A 26725-nucleotide genomic window follows, 5' to 3' on the forward strand; every position below is an offset into this window, starting at 1 on the left:
GGCAAAGCTTCTTTGAGGCTGCCATTTAAAAAGATGCCAGAAAATTCTGGAAGTTGGTGGCTTATGGAGGGCAGTGAGCGCCAATGTTCTTGGCTGACTCTATCACCCCAGAGGTAGGGCACTCCCACTTCTCTGACCTTTGCAATCATACATTGGGGAAAGCTGTAGATGGAGAAGCTCAGACAATTGGAGCAAACATTCACCCTCCTGGGCTACTTAATATGGAATTGATTGAGTCTGTGAGTGCAATAAGAGCCACTGCAGCCAGAAAAGTCATCAGGCCAAATTGAGTCCTGGGCGAAATTGTCTTAACAGATATTGAAGTTTGGGCTCTGTATTTGAATAAATTGCTGAATTATGTCTTAGAGCGGGCAAGTATCACTTGCTGCTTGAAGGTAGCTGATACTGTCCTTATTTACAAAAAGGGCCTGCAGGACTCACCACTAAATTACAGGCCAATAAGTCTCATTGACATTGCTCCAAAAGATGTTGCTATGCAAATCTTGGAGAAATAGGAATCTTGAATTGAGGACCACGAAGCCCTCTCTTACTCAAAAGCAGGGTTTAGAAAAAGAAAAGGTACAATCAACTAGGTTTTCATGTTTTTATCCATCTGCTGGAAGACAGTTTTTCTCCAAAAGGCACACCTGTACCTGGTCTTTGTGGACTTAAAGTCTGCATTCAACTTAATTGCCCCGGGAAAGTTGTGGGAGGTCCTGAAGACAAATTTGAACCCACTTGACCTCTTGGATATCCTAGTTCACCTCCAAAAGGATACATATGCAGAAGTTCGATGGGGCACGGGAGGCGAGCTGATGGAGCAGATGGGTGTCCAGAAAGGATTTCGTCATAGGTGTATCTAATTTTGTCCTTCTTATATTCAAATGATTTGGTTTCTTAGAGGATGGACAAAATGATGCTCCTATTTTGGCAGCTTTAAACTCCCTCTCTTACTCTTTGCAGATGACACCTTATTGATGTTGAAGACTCCTAGTTGCCTCCAACAACTGGTGGATAGGTTTTAGCTTTCTGTTCTGAACGAGGGCTTCATAATTAACTACTCTAAACTAAGTTCATTACTATCAGCACACATAAATCATTTAGGGGTTTGACAATGTTGGGCAAGGTCACTGATTTTGACTACTTGGGAATTAAGTTAACTAGATTCATGTTATGGTGGCTCCAGGTCCAAAAGAGTAGCCTGAATCTAACTCAGCATTCTGCTTCTCTCGTAAGACTGTATAGGCCTTCTAGAGCCAGGCGCATTCCCCCTACAGTAAATGTCTACAGGGCAAAAGGAGAGGGAAGTGTATTGTATAGGTCAATGTGAGCCTGGTCCCACTTGGGGTTCCTGGAACACGTTCCTGAGAGCCCTAAAAGCCTACTCAAAAACACCCTGCTTATACCAATATGCTGGAATACTCATAAGGCCCAATTTGGACCGCTACTGTACTGGCGGAGGGTGAAATACACCCCAGTCATTGAGGATTATTATAGAACTTTACAAGAGGTGGATTAATATGGCAAAATTAAGTAGCTAAGGTTTTTCAACTCAGCTTGAACTGGTAGAGTATTGGCCTACCTCCCCCTCTATGAAAATTCTATCCAGGGCCTCCCTCAAGGATGAGTTTTGGGAGCATATGCACAAAAAATAAATGAGGAACATAACATTAGGGTCTCTAACTTGCAACTTTTTAGATTTTAAACCCGATTCTGTCATTGGACATTTTTTAGAATATATTTATTCATCTGCAGCAAGGCAATTATGCCTTAAATTTTGATATGTTACTTTGCCTTTCATGCCCCTACTAGCCAAATGGAATCACCAAACTAGTAAAAGCACCAAATGCCCCTCATGCCGGCAGGCATAAGAATCCTTAGTACACTTCATGTTCTTCTGGCCCAGCTATGCTCACCCTAGGAAAGCTTGGATTATTCCAATTCGCAAATACCTCGGCCGCAGATAAATCCAGGTAGCCCTCAAGCTCCTATGCACAGAGTCCATGCTGGGGGTGGGCGGAATTTGCGAAAGCGACTTTCGCAAATTATCGCGAAAATGTTAAAAATCTCCGCAAACAAGCGGAAATATCGCGAAGATGCGGAAGTTTTTTTCCCGCCCGTTCGCGATATTTTCTGCATGGTTGCGGGTCGCTAACTTACCCCTGCGGTTGCTCGCGGGCACGGCCATCTTGTTTTCAGTTGCATGATCGCGAGAAGAAAGACGTGATCGCGCGACGCATGACGTCACTGCGGACGCGAACTGTCGCGAGACAGCGCAAATGGCTAAAACAATACAACATCTCATGGAGAACGCGACCGGATCGGGAAAACTTGTCGGCGAACGCGGGGATTCAGGTAAGGCGATCGCGCGCGCGCGAGAATGTATTATTTTACAGCGCGAGCAAGAACCAAATTATCGCAAAGCTGCGGAATGCGGAAATTTTGACATTTCCTCGCTCTCCGCGGAACGCGGAAATGCCAAATTATCGCAAATTCCGCGAACGGAACGGAAATTTTGCCCAGGCCTAGTCCATGCAGTCTGTTATCTGTGCAGTATCTAAATTTCTACACTGGAGCCGGGGCATTATATGCAAAAAGTTGGACTGAGCTAGCTTACTACTTGGCAGGTCCTGAGCCTTGTTTTAATCCTCCCTGCCCGCAGAAATGTCCCTTTTTTTTGTCCAGCCTGATGCCCCGGGACTCCTGTCTTTATGACCTGATTCTATTTGCACTGATGTGATATTAACTTTTCAACAACATTGTTATTTTGTTTTTTGTCTAAGTTTTAACCAGTGTTATTATCTGGTCTTCAACTGTTACTTGTTGCTGTTTTTAATCGGACACCCAATAGCAAATGCAGAAATACACACACAAAAATTCTAGAATCTCTTTGGTTTGTTTTCGCTGGCCCATTGCGACCTGTGTGTATGACTGTCCATTTTAAACCCATTGCGGCAGATTTACAAGCCCCTTGCGACACCTTTGCGCCGCCGTTGCGTCACATTTGTATATGATATATATATATGATGTATATGGTATATTATATGCCATAGCTGGCATCTATTACGAAAATCTCTAAGGATTTGGGCCCCTGAAATGAACACAAATCCAGAGATTAGCCCTCATTACTTCTTGGACGTGATAAAAGGTTGTTTTTTTAATTGGCGTCATAACTTGATCGGGGGAATGAATGTCAGACAGTCTGACGAGTCTCTATGGACTCTAATTTTAGGACACACTCCTGAAGCTTATTTCTCATTTTGCGTGATGAGCCTACATTTTAATCTTGTTCATTTTTTGTTGGCCTTTCCTATCCAAGGTTTTTGGTTTGCGAATCATCCCATGTGGCCTTGTGATGGTCAATCTTTTCAAAGCACAACATTGCTAGGATATGGATTCACTTTCAAGAAATAAAAAGACAAGAGGCGTCTGGCAAAACAGAAACAAGTCTGTTTCATTGAACGCATCGGCTGGGACAGTCTCGACAGAATGTGCCAGAGGAAAGTCTCTCAGTGTACAAAGTTTTGGCTGGTATTGCATACATTTGGGGGGTACAATATAGTAATTATCTGCATTCCTGAAAGGCATTTCAGTCATAAATTAACAAGCTCGGGCATCAGATAAGGACACAGATGGCTTTCGATCTCGAGGCAAGCTAGTGTGGACCAGTGTGTATGTGCCCAGATGTCTGGCATGAGGAGCACATGATCACTACGTGTGGTGTGCATGGTGTGCATGGTGTGTCCTGATTGGCTGAGTGTTCCTATCTACATGTGGTATCTAGTTTTGTGGTAATTTTGTGGAATGCAAACCTTTGGCCAAACATGTTTTATTGGGGCCAATTTTCTCAGACCTGCTTGTGGTGCAACTATCTATCTGTGGGATTGATCAGGGTTTTCCCTGGGTGTTCAAGATGTACATGCTGTGTGAAGGCTCTACTGATTATATGTACACCCTGAGAGTATACAGGGAAGGAGTCCAAAATAAATTCTGAAGTTTGCCCTTTCACTGTAGGAGTTGGTGAGAAGATCATATAAGAGCTTCCTTAGTCTCTCCTTCAGACAGATAATAACCTGTATGTACATAACTTCTATGCAGGACTTAATCTGTACAGTGAACTGTGCAAAGTTGCCACTGTGGCTTGTGATACAATTAAAAAGCCCCACAAAGTATTGCAAATATTCTGACATACAGGAAGAATATGTGCTTATTACACTTCACAGGCGCTTCTGTTGCTGATTTGGGTTTGTTGGCAGAAGTCCATAAGCCCAACTTTATTCTTGATTTTAACAAGCAGGTGGGTGGAGTGGATAAAGATAACCAGATTCTTTAACCAGATAATGAGAGTTGTAAAGGTCCCACATGATATAAGAAGTTAGCTACATACTTGATTCGGTTGGCACCTTACAATTCATATATAGACTATCAGCAAACTACCACAGGAAGACTGATGTCCTTCCATGACTTTCAGTTGGCTGTCATTGAAAGTCCCTAATTCATCTATTGTGGAGGATATTGCAAGTCTGCAGGATAGCCACTTTGATGACCGCATTCCTGAAACTGCAGGAGAGTTGCAGATATCAGCAATGCAGAGTTTTTGCTTGACAAGAAAAGATGTAGAAGAGTAGATATTACTGTCCCCATTGCCCATCTCAATCATGGCCTGTGTTTCCCAACTTGCTTCACTTTGTATCCCACAAAAGTAAAGTTCAGGGAGACTGTTGGGAGACCGTTGGAAGTTAAGCATATAGATTAGGAGTTACTATCTGCCCCAAATGGCTATTCATGAACACATACCCTCCATGGGGCATTACTTGAATAACAGAGTAGCTTTTTTTTTTAATTCTTCGATCTAATTTAGAAAGAAGGACTTCCATAGAAGATGTTCTTCCTATGTTAGATTTGAGCAGCTTTGTCTTTATTGACTCCAGTTAAGAGGGACACATTAGTTCTGCTTTTGGCTACCTGCCACCTCCATTCTCTGTCAAAACATGATGGATGTTCTATCTGCAGTATTACAAGTATATTACAGTCCATACACTGCACATAACAGTGGACAAGTCATGCACCATGTTTTGACAGTGTACCCTGTCCATCAAACCCTAAGACCCTAAGAGGCAAATTACGATGTCGGGCAGAAACATTCTGCCTGACACGTCTTAGAATCGGTACTGACTGACTTGCGATCATCAGTTTCGCCAGCCCTATTATGATGCGATGGAACACTGTTCGGTCGAATTCCCATTTTTCCCATGAGAGCTTGTGTTCCGCTTGACAACACAGGCTCCTCTGGGGAAATGAGGTGTGTATGGAAAACCCTGAACCCTGTGGCAGGCACCCCATGGTGCGTGCCACACATTGCAGGGTTTTACAGGGGGTCCCTTAGGTACCCCTCGGCTCCCAACCGTAGGCCAAAGGATTAGGGGGGCCCTGCTAGGGGCCCCCGAACTTTCCGACAGCATTTTCGTGTTGGACAGGCAGACTCAGAAAGGCTGTAGGGAATCGGCATCATAATCGCGAGGTCAGAAACGCTGTCCATAGAGGCGTAAAATGTAGTTCCGTACAACATAAATTCTCCGAGAGCCCGTCAGAACCGATTCAGAATGACCGCGTGGTTTACATTCCGACCGTGAGCATCGTAATCGGTCGGGCGGATTGTAAACCGACCAAGTCGTTCGTAAGGGTTCTGACACAGTTGAGGAGATTCCCACTGTTGGGAGGAGGCTTTTCACCTGACATCATATTTGGCCCTTTAGTCTTCACAGAAGTGCTCTTTAGGGAACTTAGTAGAGTTTACCCCGGCTTGTTTAGCCCCTTTTTCAAAGACAGATTTGCTCACACTGTCCGAGGAATAGGTCCCAAGTGCATCCTCATACATCCCTAACTTACTTCCACACACTGGAAGGAGTTAGATTCAGTGCAGAGAGTGTGCTGAAAGCGCATGATAGACAAGTCTTTATGAGCCTAAGCAGACTGCTCTGGGAAGATGTCATTAAAGATGCACATGGCAACCTTGCGTTCTTGGGATTCCAGGTGAAAGACAGATATAAATAAGTAGCAAAAGTTTAGCCTAGGTTTTGGTTAATAAGTATCTCATATAGGTAAAAAGCAGATAGTCAAGGTGGGAGTGAAATACAGATCATTGTACCCCCCACTATTCACATATATCATACTTGTTTCCTCTTTGCTACCATATTCCTCTGCCAGAGCATAACAAAAATTCTGCCTGCCGTATTACTAGTGATGTTCAATCAATGCACTGCACATAACATGTGGTGAACCTGAGACCTCCTCTGCCTACATGCAATGGTGAGACATCGCTGGCCAGATTATATACTAATTTGATTTTAGGTCTGGCAGAGATAGGTTGACAGGAATAAGACCTACAACAATCATTTTATGACATTCTCATTCTAACCTCCTCATCCCTAATTCTCATCTTTTTTCGTCATCCCAAATCCTCATCCATCATCCATCATTTTAACTCCTCCTCCATCATCCCTACTACTCATTCATCATTCATCATCCCTACTTCTCATCTATTATCCCTTCTCCTCGTTCCTTATCCATCATCCCTACTCCTCATCCATCATCCCTACTCCTTGTCCATCATCCTTACCCCTCATCCATCATCCCTACTCCTCATCCATCATCCCTACTCCTCATCCATTAACCATTATCTTTACTCCTCATCCATCATCCCTACTCCTACAATGATCTTTTAATGTATTATGTTAGTGCCATGTGTGTAGAACCTACTAATATTATTGTACTATGGCAGTGCCTTCTCTAGGCTCCTTTTAAAGCTGACATGGAAATTCCTTTAAATATTTGCGTCTCCTCAAAATCGATATCTGTATGTGTACGTTAGTAGAGTATGTTCAATGCCCATTTTAGAAATTAATTGTGGGAGGCTTTCTTTGCTGTTTTATATGTACAGATTGGTGCTCTGCATGGCTTGTCCATTTTCAGATTGGATGGTCAAGTGTCAAATTTCTGGGTGGTCTAAGGTGTTTTCCATATATGCAACACAATCAAGGGAGATAATTGTGATGCAGTATTTAGTGCTTGGTAGTGTGCAACATTTGTTATGGCTTATTAGAGTGGTTCTAGGGTGCATGATGGTGTATTGAAGACAGTGCTGTTGGTTGGGTAGCACTTTGCCAACTATAGCCCTGATTGCAATGTAGGTGAATTTATGTGATGGGATACATTTTGGCTGGAAATAATGTTTTCAAACTTATCACTGCACGTAAGTCCGGCTATTACAAATTAATCCTTTTGCATAAATAGTTCGACCCAGTTTTTGTTGGTTAAAACTCTGTTTGAAATTCCCCATTGCGTGGTTTAACACTCACTTTTAGAGTCTGCTTTTGGCAGATGGTAAATGAGAGTGGAAGTAAATACAGATGGCGTGTACAGGGAGGCAGATGAGGAGAGTGGAAGATGGAGAGGGAGGATGTGTTCTGGCAGGGGAAGCCTTAAATGTCGTGAGTACCCCAAAAAGAGGACAGGCAGTTGCCACGGTGGGACCAGGCTGCTTTTGCAGCCTATCCCCAAAGCATTTTTTGGGCTTGTAGTATCAGGTCCAATGTTTCTGGACCCTGAAAATACTTTTGGAGGCTCCAGGCCAAATATATTTGGGTGGAGTGATATTACACTTAAACTTGAACCTACATTTGGATCTAGATGTATTGGCGGCTCTGGTGTGCCTACCACAGCTTAAATATCTGCCTAGTTTATGCTGTCAGAGAAAGAGCATTTTTAATTCTGTGTAGAACAATTGTGTTTGTTGAAATATTTGAGGGCTACTGTATATATATCAAACCAATATCCAAGTTTATGGGCAATCAGAAGTATATTTGGTTACTGCTGTAAGGACTGTGTAAACAGAGCTGAGTGAGTGGCAGAGAAGTGTGAATTTGGTTTAGATGCTATGCGCCTGAGATTATTTATATTGTCAGACAGAGCTGCTGTATATTTTTCTGTCTACAATCAAGCACTGTCTCTTAAATTGTAGTCAATAGTTATATAGGAGAAAAACAGATAGTGTTTATTAAGAGCATTATCCCTAATTCTATTTGCTCTATAGGTAGTCAAAAAAGGACCAGTCCTTGGGCTCAGTAGTAGAATAGTAACAGATAAAATATATCTTTAGCAAGCTAAATTTGCAAGGCTGTGTGTGGGTCACAGTACAGAAATAATAGGATGTGATGCACTGAAATATCAGGGTTCACTGATAATGTGTGGTATTCAAAGTACTAAAATATTCAGTATACTTCTGGGGTGCATTGACCATGTTTCCCTGAGTGACAATAAGCACTTGGGATAATCATGTAGTCAACTTTTCAGTGAGAAGTATTTGATTGTGATAGCAGTATTTTCAAGATAAAGTAAACAGATGTGTGTTGGAAGCATTTAATTACGGTTTTCAAATATGCTGCCTAGAAATGTTTAAGCGCTGCCAGCAATGAATCAATACAGAACGTATATAAAATACCTCAAACACCATTTGACACCAACAAATTTATATATTGCTTGCTCAAAAGTATTGTTGCAATTTGACAAATAAAGTGATAAATATTAAAAATGCAAATACCAGTCAACCAAATCTTTCTGGGATGTGAAATTCCAATTTCAGCAAAACCATAAACAGGCAACTAAAAATATCCATACAACTGCTTGGTGCAAAAAGTTGACATTTGCTAGAAAATTATCATAACCTGGAGATTTGAGGTTTAATAAAATGTCTATACTTTGCATATATGATGCCTGATAATAATTTGATGCATGTCATTACAAATAGTCTCTCAACAGGTTGGACTTAATAAGCAAAACAATATCTGACAATTGCGGAAGAAGAGGTCAAAACACCATTCAGATGCAGTGTGTTGACATGCAAAAGGAAAACATGAAGGTGAGTTTCCCTAATTGGCCTTCATTCTCCCAGACTCCAATGTTTGCTTTAAATACATTAAGAAAAAAATACATGTATTTATGAGCAAAACATAGATGTTAAACATTTAAAAAGGCAATGTGGCGTTTTTTTATTGAATCTGCATTCACCCTTGAACTTTCCCTCTGTTTAGGCCTTGCTCTGCCTGGCTTCCTAGACTCTGAAGTTCAGCCGGGCCTAAAATCTGCAAACTGCAAGAGAAGAAAAATCAGATCTCAGAGCTAAAGGCAGCCTCAGATTTTATTTGTGACAAATACAATGAAAACCAGAAAAGGTTTCTGATTAATTGGGTTGCACTATCTCCAGTGTTGATTTTAAACATTTTCTTTCCTACATATGAAAGGGAAACCAGGTTTTCATGGATCTTTCTGCAGATGCATGTATAAATACAAAAGCACTCACTTAAATAAAATGAAATGCTCAACAGCCTTTAATTCACTGGAAACAAACACAAAGGGACCAATTACAATGTTGGTCGGAAAGCAATCGGATTTCCCCAAACCATCTTAGAACCTATATTTCCGATTGAATCGCAGAAGTTTCCAATGAACCGATTACAATTCAGGGTGACGCGGTTATGATCGGTACTCGGAATCCCCGAGTTGTTCTGTGCCAAGTGGTACAGCTCTATGGACACCGTTTCCGACCAACCAATTACGATTTCAGACTCTGACAGCCTTTCCGAATCAGTATGTCTGACATGAATCGGCTGTTGGAGACTGAACTTGGGGGACTGTAGCAGGCCCCCTTCTCCCAGAGACCCCCAGTTGGGGCCCGTAGGGGTTCCCATGGGACTCCTCTTTACAACCATGCACAGTGTGCCAGGCACCATGGGGTGCCTGCCACAGGGTGCAAGGTTTTCCACAACCACCTCTTTTTTTCAATGGGAGCCTGTGTTGTCGGTCGGAACACAGGCTTCAATTGAAGCCAATTGGAGTATGACCGAACAGTGTTGGAAACAACGTAATCTGTCGGTCGGACTCACCGAGTCGGTCAGAAACGATTCGGCGACCGAGTCGGTCGGAAGAGTTTCTGACCGCCATCATAATCGGTCCCTAAGTAGCATTTCCTCTTCGACTCCATCTCCATCAAGCACATGTAATGAGAAGGCTGTCTTTCAGTGGTTAGACCAATAGAAGGCAGCTATCTCTCTTAACTCTGATTGGCTGTAGCTAACCGACCAGTGTGAAGGTGTGTTTCACAACACTGAAAATGAAATGTGCTTGTATGACTAGGAGATGTAGGGATGAAAGATGATGGATGAGGAGTAGGGATGATGGGTGAGGAGTAGGGATGATGGATGTGGAGTAGGGATGATGGATAAGAATGAGGAGTAGGGATGATGGATGAGGATTAGGGTAGATGGATGAGGAATGATGAGTAGGGATGAATGATGATGGAAGGGGAACGACGAGTAGAGATAATGGATGATGGATGAGGGGTACAGATGATGGATGAGGAGTAGGAATGATGGATGATGGATGAGAAGTGGGGATGATGGATGTGAAGTAGGGATGATCTATGAGAAATAGGGATGAGAAGTAGGGATGAGGAGTGAGGAATGAAGATGTCCTAAAATGAATTCTGTAAAGGCTAGTTTTCAACTGGTATTCATGTGGCCTAATTGAGGCCCCTTTATCAATTGTAGCTCAGTGTCTATTCATACATATTGTTGAAAATCGTTAGCCACTTTAATTGACGTCACTATATCAAATAGCTTAGTGTCTCCAGATAACCCCATATGTAGCGAATAACACTGTCACCTGCAGCAGGATTTGGCTGTTGTTAACAGTCTCCAGCTGTTGTCTTTGAATGTCGCAGTACTGAGGACCAAACATAGTTATCCATGGGGGTGTGCCTTTAATGACAACTTCCACATGTGTGTTTTTCAAGAAACTTTGGCATTATCACTGCTTTAAAGAATTTGCTATTTAAATTTTAGTATTGATTAAAGACCATCAGTCTCTGGTCATCTACATGGAGGATTGGCCATTTGGATAAAAGCATTCTTAGCCTGTAAAATCCAGACCTATGGGGTTTTTTGTTTTTTCCCTTGCTTGCCTTAATCTCAAGCTAAATAATCCCCTATTATATGATGAATGGATAATTATCTGGTACATAGCAGTGGAAATTGTCAGCTTCTTTTAGCTGGGGATTTAATGAGACCTATGAGTCTCTGACACTAACTAACTCTCTTATGAAAGATGAAGATGAGGCATCCAGTATTCCTATACTCAAGACCCCTCCTTTAAAAAAGTGGTCTGCTGATGGTCTACAGATGACATCATTTGCTTTGTCTCACAGATTGCTGACTTGTAATGGATGATCTAATTCAGACAGGGAACCAACATTTATACATTCAGGGGAGGGAGAAATAGATTATATGTTGTTAGATCTTCGTCTTTGGTCCAGTTTATGTGATATGAACGTGGTGGATAGAAATGATAATGACCACAATGCATTGACTTGTTTCTTGAATAACTCTGTTCTTGCAGACATGGCACCATCCAACAATGTGCTCATTTGTTAATATTAGGAGATGTATGAAATGTCACTCAATAAAGACGATTCCAGATATGTTTGCCAGTATATATTGTACTGTATATATATATACTATATATTACTGTGTATATTACTGTGTCTGATATCCTGAAACCTTATTCAATGTGGAAGAGATTCCACTAATCAATATCCATCAAACTATCTTTGTAGAACTTAGAAGTCACTTTGAGAACCTGTTGCATTCTAAACCAAGATAAAATGTCTTCGTTTGAAAACAACTGTAGAATGGCACATTGTAAATTGATATTGGCAATTAAAAGTTGTACTACAGCAAAGATAGCAGAGGCCAAAAGAGAAGCTAAGTCAGCTTTAAATACAGGTGGAAGGAGAAGCGTGGAGAAACATTGGTAAGAATTTGTCACCACCATGGAAACTAAGAATATTAGATCCTTTTAGCATCTTTTTACTTTTGGTAGTCCTAAAACCAATAGGGATGTTGAGTTTAACATTCACCCTCAGATATGGTGACAGTATTTTTCTGATCTTTAGCTAGCTTCAGCTAAAAGTAGCAATTCTGTGGACAATCCTGATAATAAAACTTCTGACCCCAACGCGGAACCTGGTACCCCAATTCTTTTTATGCTGATGAAACAATAGCAGCTATTGCGGCTGTAAATTTTGGAAAATATCTGGTTTGGATAAAATACCGGGTGATCTTTATCAGTCAGAGCCTGCCGTTTAGGGTCTCTATTTAAATGCCATTTTGAATGCAGTTGTGTCTAGTGCTTTAACCTAAGTCATGGGCAAAAATGTTTCTGAATTTAAAAAAAGGAAGTAGAGATAACCCTGGGAATTATAATCTGATCAGTCAAATTGACCATGCACAAAACCTTTACAGCAGTCAGCTATTAGCCAGAGTACGACGGAATTACTTAGACCTAATCCTTTCTCATCTTCAGGCGGGGTTTAGATTATACTAGTACCATTGACCAGGCTTTTCAGTTTATATTATTGCTCTGGAAAAGTTGTGTACTGAAATTGGACCATTTATACATTTTGTTTGTAGACTTAAGAGCTGCTTTTTATTTGGTGCCCCTCCCTAATATATGAGAGGTGTTAAGGAATTTGGGAATTCCACTGAATTTGCTGCAACCAATAATATTATTTTTCACCTATAATTATGCCTGTGTTAGGTGGAGACAGAGGGATGAGCTGACAGACATGATGAATATGGGGAAATCAGGGCTGTGTGTTGGCCCTGAACTTATTCACACTATTTATTAATGAGGTGATTGAATTGCTTTATGAATGAGACAATGATCCCCCTAAATTAGCTAATCAGAAAATACCCACCCTTATCTTTGGGGATGGCACTCTACTTATCTCTGAAACCCGTAGGTTTATGCAGAACACTATTTAACACATTTTCAACTTTTTGCAAACCCAACGGGGATTAGAAATGAATCATGGAAAAACAAAATTCATGATATTCCATCCTGATTAGACGTGTAGGGGCACTATAAAACGGGGTGAAACCCTTCTGGAAAGGGTAAGAAATTTAATTATTTGGGGGTACTGTTCATAGATTTGTTGTCTTGGACACCCCAGATCACAAAAAGCCAATTGACTTTTCAACATGGAGCCTTTTCAGTTTTAAAAATACATGAATCCTCTATCTATCACCCAATATCCCCAGTTCTGGAGATATATTGCGCCAAAGGATTGCGTGCAGCTTTATAGTGTGCTGAGCTTTGGAGCAATTGTAGCCTAAATAGTCTTGTCCATTGTAGGAGGCTGGCTTAGTATATGGTGCTTACTCATGTCAGTATAGCACCCTGCACTAATCCAGATGACCCTTATAGGGATTTTAATGGTCTTAGACAACCTTAGAAAGCTCTCTAAGTGGTAGCTGTGGCAAGCAGCCTTCAGGCTTAGTCCGAAAGGAGTGTAAAGCAGCTTGTTTTACAGTACTTAATCCTATAGTGTAGGTTAAGTGAAAAAGATCCACACAGTGTAGTTATAAAAATATGTATTTTTTATAAACACTCACTTACACATTGCGTTATCTCCTACTTGAAGATATAACCACAACACACACAATACTTTGACAATAGAACATGTAAGTAGCACAAAAACACAGTGGTCTATAGTGTTCTTTACTGGCAGACTATCACTTGTGTCCACTTCATGGGTACACCAGGGGGTTTAACTGTGGGTCAAAGAAAACATGTGCTTGTACTGATTGAGAACTTTCCAGCAATCAGCTTGCTTCTGGTCAGTGAGGCTGTCTGCCAAGGCTACTCCTTCAAATGACCCATCAACTGGATTCTGATAGAGGAGATCAGGGAGAGGGTCACTCTCTTCCTTCTGTCCCTCATCAGTGGCCATGAGCAAGCTCATGTCAGCCCTGTCTGCAAAAGATTTCATGCGATTCACATGAAGTACCCTGTGGGGACGTCTGGGAGTACCCAGGTCCACCATGTAGGTGACCTCACCTTTCTTTTCAAGGATGATGTGGGGGCCACTCCATTTGTTGTGGAGAGATGCTGGTGCCACAGGCTCCAACACCCACACTTTCTGGCTTGGCTGATAAACAGTCAGGACAGCCTTTGGTCATGCCAAGCTTTCTGAAACTCCTGGCTGGCCTCTAGGTATTTACTTGACTTCTTCATGTACTTAGCAATACGTGAACTCAGGCCAAGTACATAGTCCACAGTATCCTGTTTCAGAGGTTTGAGAGGTTACTTCCAATCCTCCTTAACTAGACTCAATGGACCCCTAACTGGATGTCCAAACAGAAGCAAAAATGAGCTGTAGCCAACCTCCTTCTGAGGAAACTCTCTGTAGGCAAAGAGAAGGCAGAGTAGTAAGACAACCCATTTTTGCCTGAGCTTTTCTGGGAGTCCCATAATCATACCCTTCAGGTTCTTGTTGAACCTTTCAACAAGTCCATTGCACTGTGGATGGCACGGTGCGGTAAACCTATAGTTTACTCTACACTCTTTCCACATTGCAGTGATCTAACTAGACATGACGTTGGTACCTCTGTCTTTTAAGACCTCCTTAGGGAAGCCCACTCTGACAAAGATTCCCAGGAGTGGCCTGGTCACTACAAGAGCTGTAGTGTTTCTAAGGGGAACAGACTCTGGATACCTAGTGGCATGGTTCACCACCACTAGGATTTAATTGTGTCCTGATGCAGTTGAAGGGTTCAAGGGACCAACAATGTAAATCCCTACCCCCCTCACAGGGAATCCCAACCGCTGGAAGGGGAATTAGGGGGGCCTTTGTAGTGCCACCTAACTTACCACTGGCTTGGCAAGTGACACAGGAGCGATAAAACTTTTTGGTGTCTTCTGACATATAGGACCAGTGAAAATGAGGGAACATCCTGTTCCAAGTCTTACTTTGCCCAAGGTGTGCTGCTAGGGGAATAACATGTGCTAGGGAGAGAAGAAAACCTCTGAACTTCTGGGGTATTACCAAACTCCTGGAAGCACCAGGATTGAGGTCTCTACTTTCAGAACACAGGAGCCCTTCTTCCCAATAGATCCTATGGGACCCACTGACCATCCCTGCCTCCTCAGCAGCAGATTGTAGTCTGAGCTGTTCAAGAGAGGTGCAGGATTGCTGCTCCAAACCCAAGTCTGCCCTGCAAGGGCCCCCCAATCCCCAAGAACTCTGCCTGGTCAGGCCCAAGTTCCTCTTGGACAGTTCCTTCACAGGGACTGAAATCATCTCCCTCAGGATGCCCATCATCAGACCAGGCTGAAGTTTCTAAATAATTTTCCAACAGACAATCTACAGGTAGATCTGGAGATACCACAACTCTATTAGCGTCAGTTACCCCTCCCCAGCTGAGATTCACAACTGCCAAGGAATGATCAGTCCTGACATTGCTAGCATTGGTTACTTAGTACATATGTCCTCGTATGATCTGTTCAGCGGACACATGTTTCTCTGTCACCATGGTGACACTGGCCCCTGCGTCCCTGAAAGCCATAGCTTCCTTTCCATTTATCAAAGGCTGTTTTCAGATGGAGGAACACTAAGATCCCCAACTAAAGACATGGTGACTAAGTGTAGCGTGGTATTGCACCTACCTACCCTAGTGGAAACTAAACTTCTTAAGATTGGAGAAAGGGTTGTACTAGACCCTTAACCACCAATCTAAAAGTTCAGTAGAACTTACTTAGTCCATAAAATATTATATGTGCCTAATGCTAGTGATGGTTTTTTAATTAATCCAAATCTAGATTAGCTGGTAAAACAATGTAGGCTTAAATCTCAACCGTTGCACACCAATTTAGGAGGATGGCTTGGTATGTGGTGCTTACTCATATAAGTGTAGGACCCTGCACTGATCCAGACAACCCTTATAGTTATTTTACTGGCCTTAGACAACCTTAGAAAGCTCTCTAAGTGGTAGCTGTGGAGATCAGCTTTCGGGCAATTTTAATTAATTCACAAAGTGCACTATCAATTTTGATGCTGTTGGATGTGGGTCTCAATAGTGCAGCAGATTCAAACAAATCTTAGACAAATGTTACATTAGGTGTGACTAGGATCTAATAAATTGTTGGGACCCTTCAAGGAAGTATTTGAAGAATTGATAGACATGGATAAAAGATGTAAAATAACTTGATTTGTGTATATCAAGTTTTTAATTTATAAACTGAGTCCATTACTAAGGAAGTAAATGCCTCTGTCAAAGCAAGATATTGTCTGCATCTTCAGGAAGGATGCTGGACAAACTTGAAACTGGGTTCTTTGACTGAAAGGATTTTGGATTTTAAAAATGAACAGAAGTTTGAACAATATATAGATCAATTTTATCTTGTTGAGGCAGTAAGTACGTGATGAACAAATAGGTATTCCCAGGAGATTTGCCCTTCTTGTAAATTATACACAGAATCTATAGACCGCTTTTAGTTTTTTCCCTATTATACTATTACATAAGAAAAAATGGATAATTCCAATCTGCAGGAAAAAGGCTGTTACATAAAGTGAGTATGTGCTAAGGATTTTGAGATGTGATAACAATAAGCTTACAGTATTTGCTAACCCTGGGCGGTGAACTCCGCTCCGCTCATGGAGTTTGCGGAGTTTCCTGCACTACGCGTTCTGCGGAGATCGCGGAGTTCCCAAAAACTCCACTTCATGTTACGTAGCGTAGTTCGTCAACGTCAAGTTGGCATGCGCGAGCGTGGAAAATCAACATCCCGGTGAGATTTCTCCACGCGGGGGGCGGGGGGGGGGTCAGGTTCCTCATTGCGAGTTATCTCGTATGCTCACGACAGCTCGCGTTGAGAAACTGGCCGATCACGGTGAGAAAGCTGCCGCTCGAGTAAAAATCTACTCAAGCATCAGAAAAGGAAAGCAGGGACCTCTTGCACTGTGCATGGTGCCGTTCGCAATGATTGCACAGTGCGGACAAGCATCCAGAAGTGTGCAATCACCGCGAACAGCCTTTTCTATCGTACTCCGTCGCTCGCGTAGCTCTACGTAGTTCGGCAGAGTTATTTTTTTTGCACTTCACATAGTGCCGCGTAGTGCAACTCCGCGAACTACGCCCAAGGTTAGTAGTATTTGCCATGTCCAAATTCTCATATTCAGCTTAGCATTTGAGACACGGGTTAAGTAATTGTATATGGGCACTTTGGATGGGTTATGTTGTACCAATAATTGGACCTGGCCCTCTCTGCAGGGTCACTCCAAACTTTTTGCCTTCACCTCTCCTGTTTTGCTGAACTTGATTTTGTTGGCTCTAGGACTCTGCATTTTGCCACATGCTATCCAGCGCTAAAGTGCTTGGGCTCTTTCCTCTAATGACTAACACCCAATTGACCTATTTAGTTTACTTGTAGGATGGTACTTCAGGTACCCCGGGCCTTTAAAATGAATGCAAATAGAGGGCCTGCAGCACTTATTGTGCCACCCACTTAAGTAGCCCTATTTAAAACATGTCCAAGACCTGCCATTGCATCCTGTGTGTGCAGTTTTAAACTGCCAAGTTGACTTGGCAAAATAAAGCTTTTGACAGGGCTAAATCTTTCTTTTTAGTAATTAATAAATATATGGCCCTCCTAGGGTGGGCACTAAACAGCCCATACGGCAGGAAGCAGGATATTTAATAAGTTAGACATGTACATGTCCTAGTAGTGAAAACTCAAAATTTGTTTTTTACTATTGCAAGGCCTACCTCTTTCATACGACTACATTGAGTTATCTCATTACCTGTTAGCGTATGTTTGTGACAAGGTAGGAATATCATATTTCATGTCTGAAAAATTGTAATTTAAAACCCTCTTTAATGACAAAGTTGAATTTGAAGTTACAATTCTGAAAATGCCACTTTTAGAAAGTTGCCATTTTCTTGTTTTGTCCATTTGGTGCCTGCAGCCTATTTCCTGGATCACATGACTAGGTGTAGTCGACAGCTGGCATTTGTATATTCCTCCCAGACAGCCACATTTTAAAGGGTCTATGTGTTGGCAGGATGGGCCATCTTGACTTGCTGAGGGGGCGGAGTTATCCCCTGTCACACTTGCTCTTCAAAAACACTGCCTCAGCTTACAAAGTACTTTACACAAACCTATCATGCCTGCGTACAGACTGGGCCCAGGACAGGGAGGCAGAAGTAGGGAGACGGCTCCAGAAGTTTCATTCACTTCAAATATTGGCACTAGGTATAAAAATAGGATCCACAGACCCACTCTTCAGTACACTCCTGGACCTGTGGATACTACAGTAGAAGTACTTCCCTGTGGCCAGAAGGCTGTCCTGCTGCTTGAAGCCTGCTCTGCTGTCTCAAAAGCATGACTGCACCCTTCATCCCATTCTGAAGTGACCCCAAGGGTCAGCTGACTGACCTCCTGTCCTGAGTTACACAGAGACAACAAGCTTCAGAGTCCTCCCTGCTACAGCGCAGCTAATATGCTGCACTTACCCTGCAACTGGACCTTCCTAAGCCCTGCTGGCGTTGCTGGAGTGAGTTTATGATCCCCAGGAGGTCCCTTCCAGGTCCTGGAGCCTTGGAGCGGCATTAGTTGAGCTCCTCCTTGAGCAAAAGGAGAAATCCTGAAAGGTATGGGCTGTTCACGACCGTGAACTGGCCAGTTTGTGCCAAGATCTTGCCACCCACACAAACTGGTAACGAGAAGCTCCTGTAAACCTGACTCTTGGCTCTGCAGCAATCGCCCAGGGCGACCAGAAACATAAGATCTACACTTCGCTCTATGACCCGCGGTGACTGCCAATGAAAAGCTCCAGCAATTACTTCATGTGACGCTCAACAGGATCTTCACGCTACAATGTTGACCATCTGTGACATCCTCCCTGCTCTTTGCAGCCCCCCCCACCATGAACAGAACTCTTCTAGCTGGACTTTAGAAGGTAACTTTTTCAGCTGAACTAACCTGGTCCCTGTATACGTCCTGTACTCCGTTGCAGTTGGCCTGAACGTGTGGCGCTCACCCGGTCTCACACTACCAGATAACCGTGAATGTTAGTTGTGCTTTTAGGAGTTAAAATTACTATACATCTTTAAAATTGCACCTCTCCGGTTTATGGATTGGATTTTTGTCATTTTGCTTTCAAATAACGGATTAAATTGTGCCCTATTTCTTTATTTAATGAGGAATATTTCTTGTGTTGTTTTCAATTTACTATCATTTAAGTTCTGCTTAAATACTTTACACATTGCTTTTAAGTTAAGGCTGACTGCTTTTGTGGCAAGCTATCAGAGTTTTAAGTACAGGTTGATGTAGTGACATTTGTGGTACACCCTGACAAGGACTGTGGCTGTTGCTTGAGAAGGCATCACACCCACCTCAACCAACAACCCAATTTCTCACACCATTGTTTTTTTATATGGTTTTTATTCTATTTATGGAATGTGGTTGTATGTATTTTAATAGTTTGTATCTGCTTTATGGGGATGTTCCCCAAAATAGACATCTATTTGAAACTACCAAACCCAGACATTTCTGAAAACTAGACTCCAAGAGAAATCCCGGGTGGTGTGACTTGCGTGCATTAACATGGTATTTTTTACCCATAAGTCCTTGGTAACCTCAAACTTAGGCTGAAAACATGTTTTCCTCACATTTCACTTATGGACAGTTCTAGAATGTGTGGGGATCTACAAACATTTTCTAATACCCAGTGTTCCACACAATTTCAGCTAATAAATACCACCCCACTCGACACAAAACGGTCTCTCAGTGTGTACCCACCCCACATGCATGGTGCACTGTGTTGTTCCCAATGTCTTCGAGTGCCTTTCACGGCTGCAACCCTAGTCCAACAAGATGTGGGATTCCATCCTTATTCTGACTGGTCAGCTGATATCCAATGGAAACTGCCTGAACACAGTTATCATAACTGTTTGATGAAAGGGGACTGATTCTGGCTACAACAACAGCTATTTTAACCGTTCTAACAGATTTTCCACAATAACAATTGCTCCCAACTAGGCTATTCAGATTTAGACTCTCTGCCTGTCTCTCTTTTTTGCCAGCTTTGGCCTCCATACATTTGGGGAATTGTTATAAGAAATTATGCAGGCAAACATGGCTTCATAACCTTACACACTCCAAGGGTGTAGCAGAAAATTAAAATATCCCCCACTTGGAACCATGCCACAAATAGCTCTAAGCAAGCAGGGAAAGCAGGACAACAGGAAGTTGTCTAGGAGATTGCTACCCAAGAAGGAATTTTGGTATTCTTTAAATTTCCTTGCTTTTTGCCATCCTTCTTTCAGTATTTTCTACTTCCTACTCTCCATCCTTTCTGTAATTTTTCCATCCATCCATCAAGCCATCCTTTCTTTCCCCATCATTCTTTCTCTTTTTCCTTCCTTCCTATTCCACCCATCATCCTTCCTTCTTCCCATTCCACTGTCCATCCTGCTTTCCATCCATCCTTCCTTCTTCATTCATCCACCCATCTTACCTTTCTTCTTTCCTTTCGTCCATCACTCTCTTTTCTATCAATCCATTCATCCTTCTCTCTATTCATACTTCGCTTCATCCATCCATCATCCATCCTTCTCTCCGTTCATTATTCATCCCCTTCTTCATCCATCCATCTCTGCATCCCTTCATCAGCCTCCCTATCCTTCTCTGCACTCACACTTTTCCACATCCCTCCCTCTATTCGCCTCTCCATCCATTTCTACATTATTCGTTCCACCCTCTCTCCACCCTTCTCACATCCTTCCAAATCACCCTAGATTCTTTCCACTACAAAAGGTCGTACTTATGAGCTTCTTTCAGGCCAGAGTCTCCAATCAAAGTCAAAGTAGCCATAAACAGCACCTTTCCATGCTTTCTATTACACAGAATTGTCCAGTGACACACGCACCCGCTCAAGCTGCTAAAGTGGCCGGTTAAGGACGCCTCTGAATCTCCTTAAATACAAACACCCTACTCTCACTCAACTAATTACTTCAGGCATTAATAATGGATGGTCTCAATCATCAAGTACTTGTTTTTCAAGAACTGTATATCATAGTATGTGTATGACCATCTATTTGCCTTTATTCCCTGCAGCTAAAGTGACTCCATCTCCCATGCAACAGCCTCCCAAAGTCACTCTTTGTTCCTCTAATTTATGTACCCCTGATGGTCTGGAAGTAGTACATTGCCACTTTTCTCCTTCATCTTTTTAATTGCTGTCCCATTCCATAACACTCTTTTAACTGCCAAGTACACCCAATCTTAGCCTCCTCTCTACCAAGTGTTAGTTTAAATCACTATTCCTTAATAATCTGGACTGATTAAATATCCTCTTCTTGGTATTACTTCACTAAACCCCTCTCATTTGGAAAATGTACTCCTGCTCCACTGACACCCCATAGACTGGTTACTTTTCCCAGGCCTTACTTCTGCTACAGATATCAGGCGAGTTTGGTCACACTAACAATGCACAACATGTTCCTTGGTGACAATGCATAACAATACTGAAAAGACCAAGGGGCATATCAGCAACAACCGGCGATAATTATGGCTAAGCACACTTAGCGCTAGGATAATTATCGCCGGCTAACATGGATTTTTATCGCTGAGATAGCGTGCTATTAGCAACACTTATCTCAAAAGCGATAACAATCCTAGCACTAACTGCCAAACGTGAGATTATCACTGGAAACCTAGCGATAATCTCACGAAGATTGGAGTTAGCTTGATGATAGGGCCTCACATACTTAGCCATGATATCCACCTTCCATAGGATATCATGGCTAAGTCAGTCCTGAAGCAGGCGTAAGGAAAGTAGCGATAACAGGGGTTATCGCTACTTTTCTTGCCGCTATGCTTCATAGCGTGGGGCTTGATGATAGGAGAAATGTCGCTTAGCGACATTTCTCCAATCATGTCAGGTCAGGAACGCCCACTTTGCATCTCATTAGAGATGCAAAGCTGGGCTTAAGAATTCGGGCGCTAATGCAAGGTTTCACGTGATAGCGTGACCTTGCTGATTAGGCGATAAATTTATCGCCACTTTTCGCCCGAAAACGGACACAAAAGCGGCGATAATTTTATATCGCCTCCTTGCTGATATGCCCCATAGGAAACTGTACTTCCAAAAGCAGAGCCAGAAAATGTATTGACAATGCCCCATCCGTCTACTGAACTGCAGGTTACTTGTGTTAGCATGTTCCATTAGTCTCACGTTGTGATCCTCCTTCCTAAAATGAGAAAAAATGACTCAGCTACATTCACTGCAGTAAACACCAGAGATTGGAAGCGTGTGTCGTGTTCCTCACCGTTTTGTTGTGCCAAAAACCACTGTCTTTTCATCCCTGTGAAGTGCAAAAGACATGCTGCGGAGCGGGAACAAGATTTCCTAGAATCTTCACCTCCTAAATAGAATTTTGTATTAGTTTGATATATTTCCTTTCAGTGTTAATATCTCACACATATTTCCCTCTCGATGCCAGTTGGAATGGCCAACCCCCTGTCTTTGAGGTGTTACTCAGTTTAGCATAGAATTGAGTAAAATTATTCAGCATAGTAGAAGGCTCTTTAAATAAGCGTGTAGGTGGACACATTTAATGAAATACACTGTGCATCCTGAAAATAAAAATGTCGGAAACATATAGGGGTAGATTTACAAGAAAGTGACACATCTGTAGAGATGCGTCACTTTCCCTGCGCCACCCTGAGAAACCCTTGCACCATCATGGATGCGCCGTATTTACAATGCGGCCTACCATGGCGCAAGGATTGACAGATGCGTCAGAAATTCTGACCCAGCTATTGGCGCAAACGTTACGCATTGCTGGAGCTGTGTCGCAAACACCATGCAACTCCAGCAATGCATGTTGAGGACTATCCTTCTTGTGCTGCGTCACCCCTTACACCTGCTTCAAGCAGGCATAAGATTTTGACGCAGTGGCGTCCTAGAAGTCGCGCAGTGAAATCTTGTAGATTTTACTGCGTCACTTTTATGAGGCTTTCCTGCATAGGAGCGCCCAACCTTCATACATTATACCGGACGCAGGTATAATGTGACGCATGACTTTACTACATGACGCATCTCCCTACATGCGTCACGTTCTAAATGGGGCGTATTTTTACGCTGCCGCTGCATCTCAAAAGGTGACACAACGACAGTGCAAAAATGACGCAATGGGCTTGTAAATCTGCCCCATAATTTGTTTCTTACACAACTGTTGCATAGATCTTAAAATGATCAAATAGGCTAAAGAAATTTGCAGTACCTAGCACACGTTTTGGGCTAAATTGGGTATCCTTCTAACATGCAATTTATCTGTTACATCAATATCCCTTTCAAATTTCTAGACTCCTCAGAGCAGAGTCTGGGAATGTCCTCTCCTCAGGAGGTAATGTAGGGGTCTGTTCCTACATATGTGGACAGTTACAGCTTCCTGAGCTGGTTTGGTGGGCAATATTTTAAGTTCCCTTCAGACAGCTTAGAAAAACAAAAAACAGCAAGGGGTAGACTGAGCGGGGAAGGGGTGGTCCTCTGTATACAGCATTCATTCCTCATACCACAAGCATTTTTCTCAAATAAACGTTTGCGATCTGTTTAAGGTAATCGTAATAAGAGGTGCCTTAGTAGGGTACATGAATCTTTCTCGTGCATGCATTTTACAATGGCTGCTATCACTCACTATAAAAGGTTGAAATAAAAGCTATCAATTGACTGACTTTCCTATTTATGAAAAAAAACCAAAGTCAAGTCTGAGCAGTCCTTTAATTATTTCAGCTTTATATTATTTAAACATTTTGTCAGCTAAAAACAAAATGTTGCCGCCACCTAGGTGAAATGGATAATTATATCACGCACATATTGAGACCCAGTCAGTAAGTACCACTTTGTGGCATGAGATGCTGAATAGCGTGTAAATGTGCTGGCGGATTTTTTTTAAAAGCTTTTTTTATTGTACATTTTCAACTTTACAAAACAGTGTACACCATAGAGCTCAAGACGAGTGCTGAGTATATCGGCTGTTTCGTTGTGGCGCCGTGATTACAAATCTGCTCGGATTGAAACGAAAATAGTACTTTGGAAGCTGCAGGATTGTACATCAAGTGAGCTAAGCTTCAAATGTGGTGAAAAGAAATGTGAGCTCCGTAACCCAGTTAAAAGGGGAACGTCACAGCGACAGCCGTTAAACATGCCTGCCTACATGCGTCAGGGCGATCTGTGCAGTGTCTGACTCTATATAGTAGTATGCGTGAGGCGGCAGGTAGAAGGGTGGATCAGGACAACTCCACCAACTAGTGGTTTCTCAGTGCCCTCCCAACTCATCGGGCAGATCCGTGAAGTCATGCGCCGTGATGTCGCGCGCCATTATGTCACTTGCATAATGCCTAACTAGGCTAGTACTCCCAATTCTTTTTTAGGACTTGTGGCCTGGGCAGATGCCACAGGTACTGAATCAGGGGGGTGGTCTGCTTTGCATATATGGCTTTGCAGCCCCAGTAGGAAAGTGTCCCTTTCAGCGGCTATTGGGTATTTATGTAGACCATTAGTGTCCTCTCAGTGTAGCCTTATGCAGCACATAACACCGTATAAGCTGGAACCAGGAATTACGGGACACCATAATGAGCTGCCACTCCCCATCAGTGTGAGGACGACCCAACTCAGGGCAGATTTACAATAACTGGCGCATCCCTGCATATCAGCAGGGATGCGCCAGTTATTTTGCGTCACAGCAGACACATCTTGCGCCACCATGGATGCGCCGCATTTACAATGCGGCGCACCATGGGGCAAGAATAGACAGATGCGTGACGCATCTGCTGCCGTAAAGGTGATGCATTGCTGGAGTCACGTCGCAAGCGCGACGCAGCTCCAGCAAGGCTCGGGGTGTCCCTATGCCTAACATGCTGCGTTAATCCTTCCGCCTGCTTCAAGCAGGCGCAGTGTTTTGACGCAGCATGGCCGTAACAGTGACTGAGTGAAATCTACAAGATTTCACTCAGCCACTTTTAGGAGGCGTTCCTGCGCCGGATCGCCCCCCCCCCTGCGCCAGAACGCCCACATGTGGCGCAGGGCTTTACAACGTGGCGCATCTCCCTAGATGTGTCACGTTGTAAATACCCCACAGCATGGCGCTGGCTGTGGCGTACGGTGCTTGTAAATCTGCCCTCTCGTGTCCCAATGCTGACGCAGTGTGTGGCCTCCCTCTCCCAGCACTTGCCAGTATTGGATCATTAAATGCATGTCTGGTTCCTGCTACAAGTCGCTCTAGCACATACATCCCCAGTGATTGAGTAATGGAGGTGTACAGCAGGAATTGTCCTAAAGGGAGGCCGGTGTCTGTCACAAGCTCCTCCATAAAAAAGAAGTGTTCCATCTCGATAAAGGTCACCTATGGTATGTATCCCAGCAGTATGCCAGAGATGTTCCTGCTGTGAGGTTATCACTTTGCCACATTACAGCATGAGCAGCCCTAATATTGAGATAGGTATGAAGGCGACAGGCACAGTGACAGAGGAGCCCCAGGAGCAACAGTTGAAGATTGTTATTCTTCTGCGTGGCATGTAACACCATTCAAAGTAGCAGGGTGAACAGAGTGCCAGGTAGAGGACTTGCTTGCAGGAGTCAGCTTGGGCATACCCTGCAGCACGAGCAGTCCTGTACCACGAGGAGGTCCAGTCCAAAGTAACACAGATCCATAGCTGGGGGTTCCCTGGTACCCAAGGGTAGTTGTCTTCAGGAGTGACAGCTCAACATTATAGTTCTGGCATCCCAAAATAGGGCCACATGGTCTCCGGAGCACATGCACCTGGGCACGCCACCTCCGGGTTAAGGGAGTGAGGCTTTCAGTCTCTGGTCAGGCTTACAGCCTCAGCGGGGTCCCAGCAATCTGTAATATGGCAATCCGAAGAGCAATTCATAATTATATATTTACTGAAAAAAACAAAGGTTACAGGGACGTTATACTTAGGCAGACATTGCACTCATACAAAACCAGTGAAATTCAGCCGTTATAGTTAGCTGAGTTAACTACAACCTGCGCCCCCGCAATGCACTGCTTATGACCTCATATATTACATCACTCATGACACTTATTAGCGATGGCCCTTTTTATGGCTGATTATGGAGAGGAAAGGTCTTGGTAAAGGCTTTATCGGCGCAGTTCAATGTATGTATATCGAACCTGTGGCTAGGATAGCTATGATGAACGTTTCATCAGATGTAATTAAAATTTCCCGTGGTACGCGGCAGGGGTGCCCATGTTCCCCGCTGTTTTTTGCGCTTTACATAGATCCTCTAATTAATAAAATTGCGGAGAACAATAGGATACTAGCTGTCCGATGTATCGGTGGGGACACGAAGATATTAGCATATGCTGATGACCTTGCTATAATAACAGCCAACCCACAAGAGGCTATTGAGGAGGTGGAAAGGGAGGCCGAAGAGTTTGGCAAAATTTCAGGGGACTTTCTTAATAAAAATAAGGCAATGATTGTTCAAAATGCTAAAGGGTGCCTGAATGATACACGAGTAGTGGGAAGTGCCAGATACCTAGGGGTCAAGATCTCCTCCAATGTGGATGATATTGCACAAATTAATCTGGAGCCCCTGCTGCAAAAGACTACAACTGATTTCAGTAGAATGAACTACCTGCATCTTACACTTTTAGGAAGATGCAATGTCAACAAGATGCTACTCTTGCCCAGAATGTTATACTTCTTCAGAGCTATCCCTGTGGAAATAAACAAGATCTGGTTTTCTGCTTTTAACCAATTAATCTCTAAGTTCTTTTGGGCTGGGAAACGCTCCCGC

Source organism: Triturus cristatus, chromosome 10 (assembly GCF_964204655.1).
Source record: "Triturus cristatus chromosome 10, aTriCri1.1, whole genome shotgun sequence".
Lineage (NCBI taxonomy): Eukaryota > Metazoa > Chordata > Amphibia > Caudata > Salamandridae > Triturus > Triturus cristatus.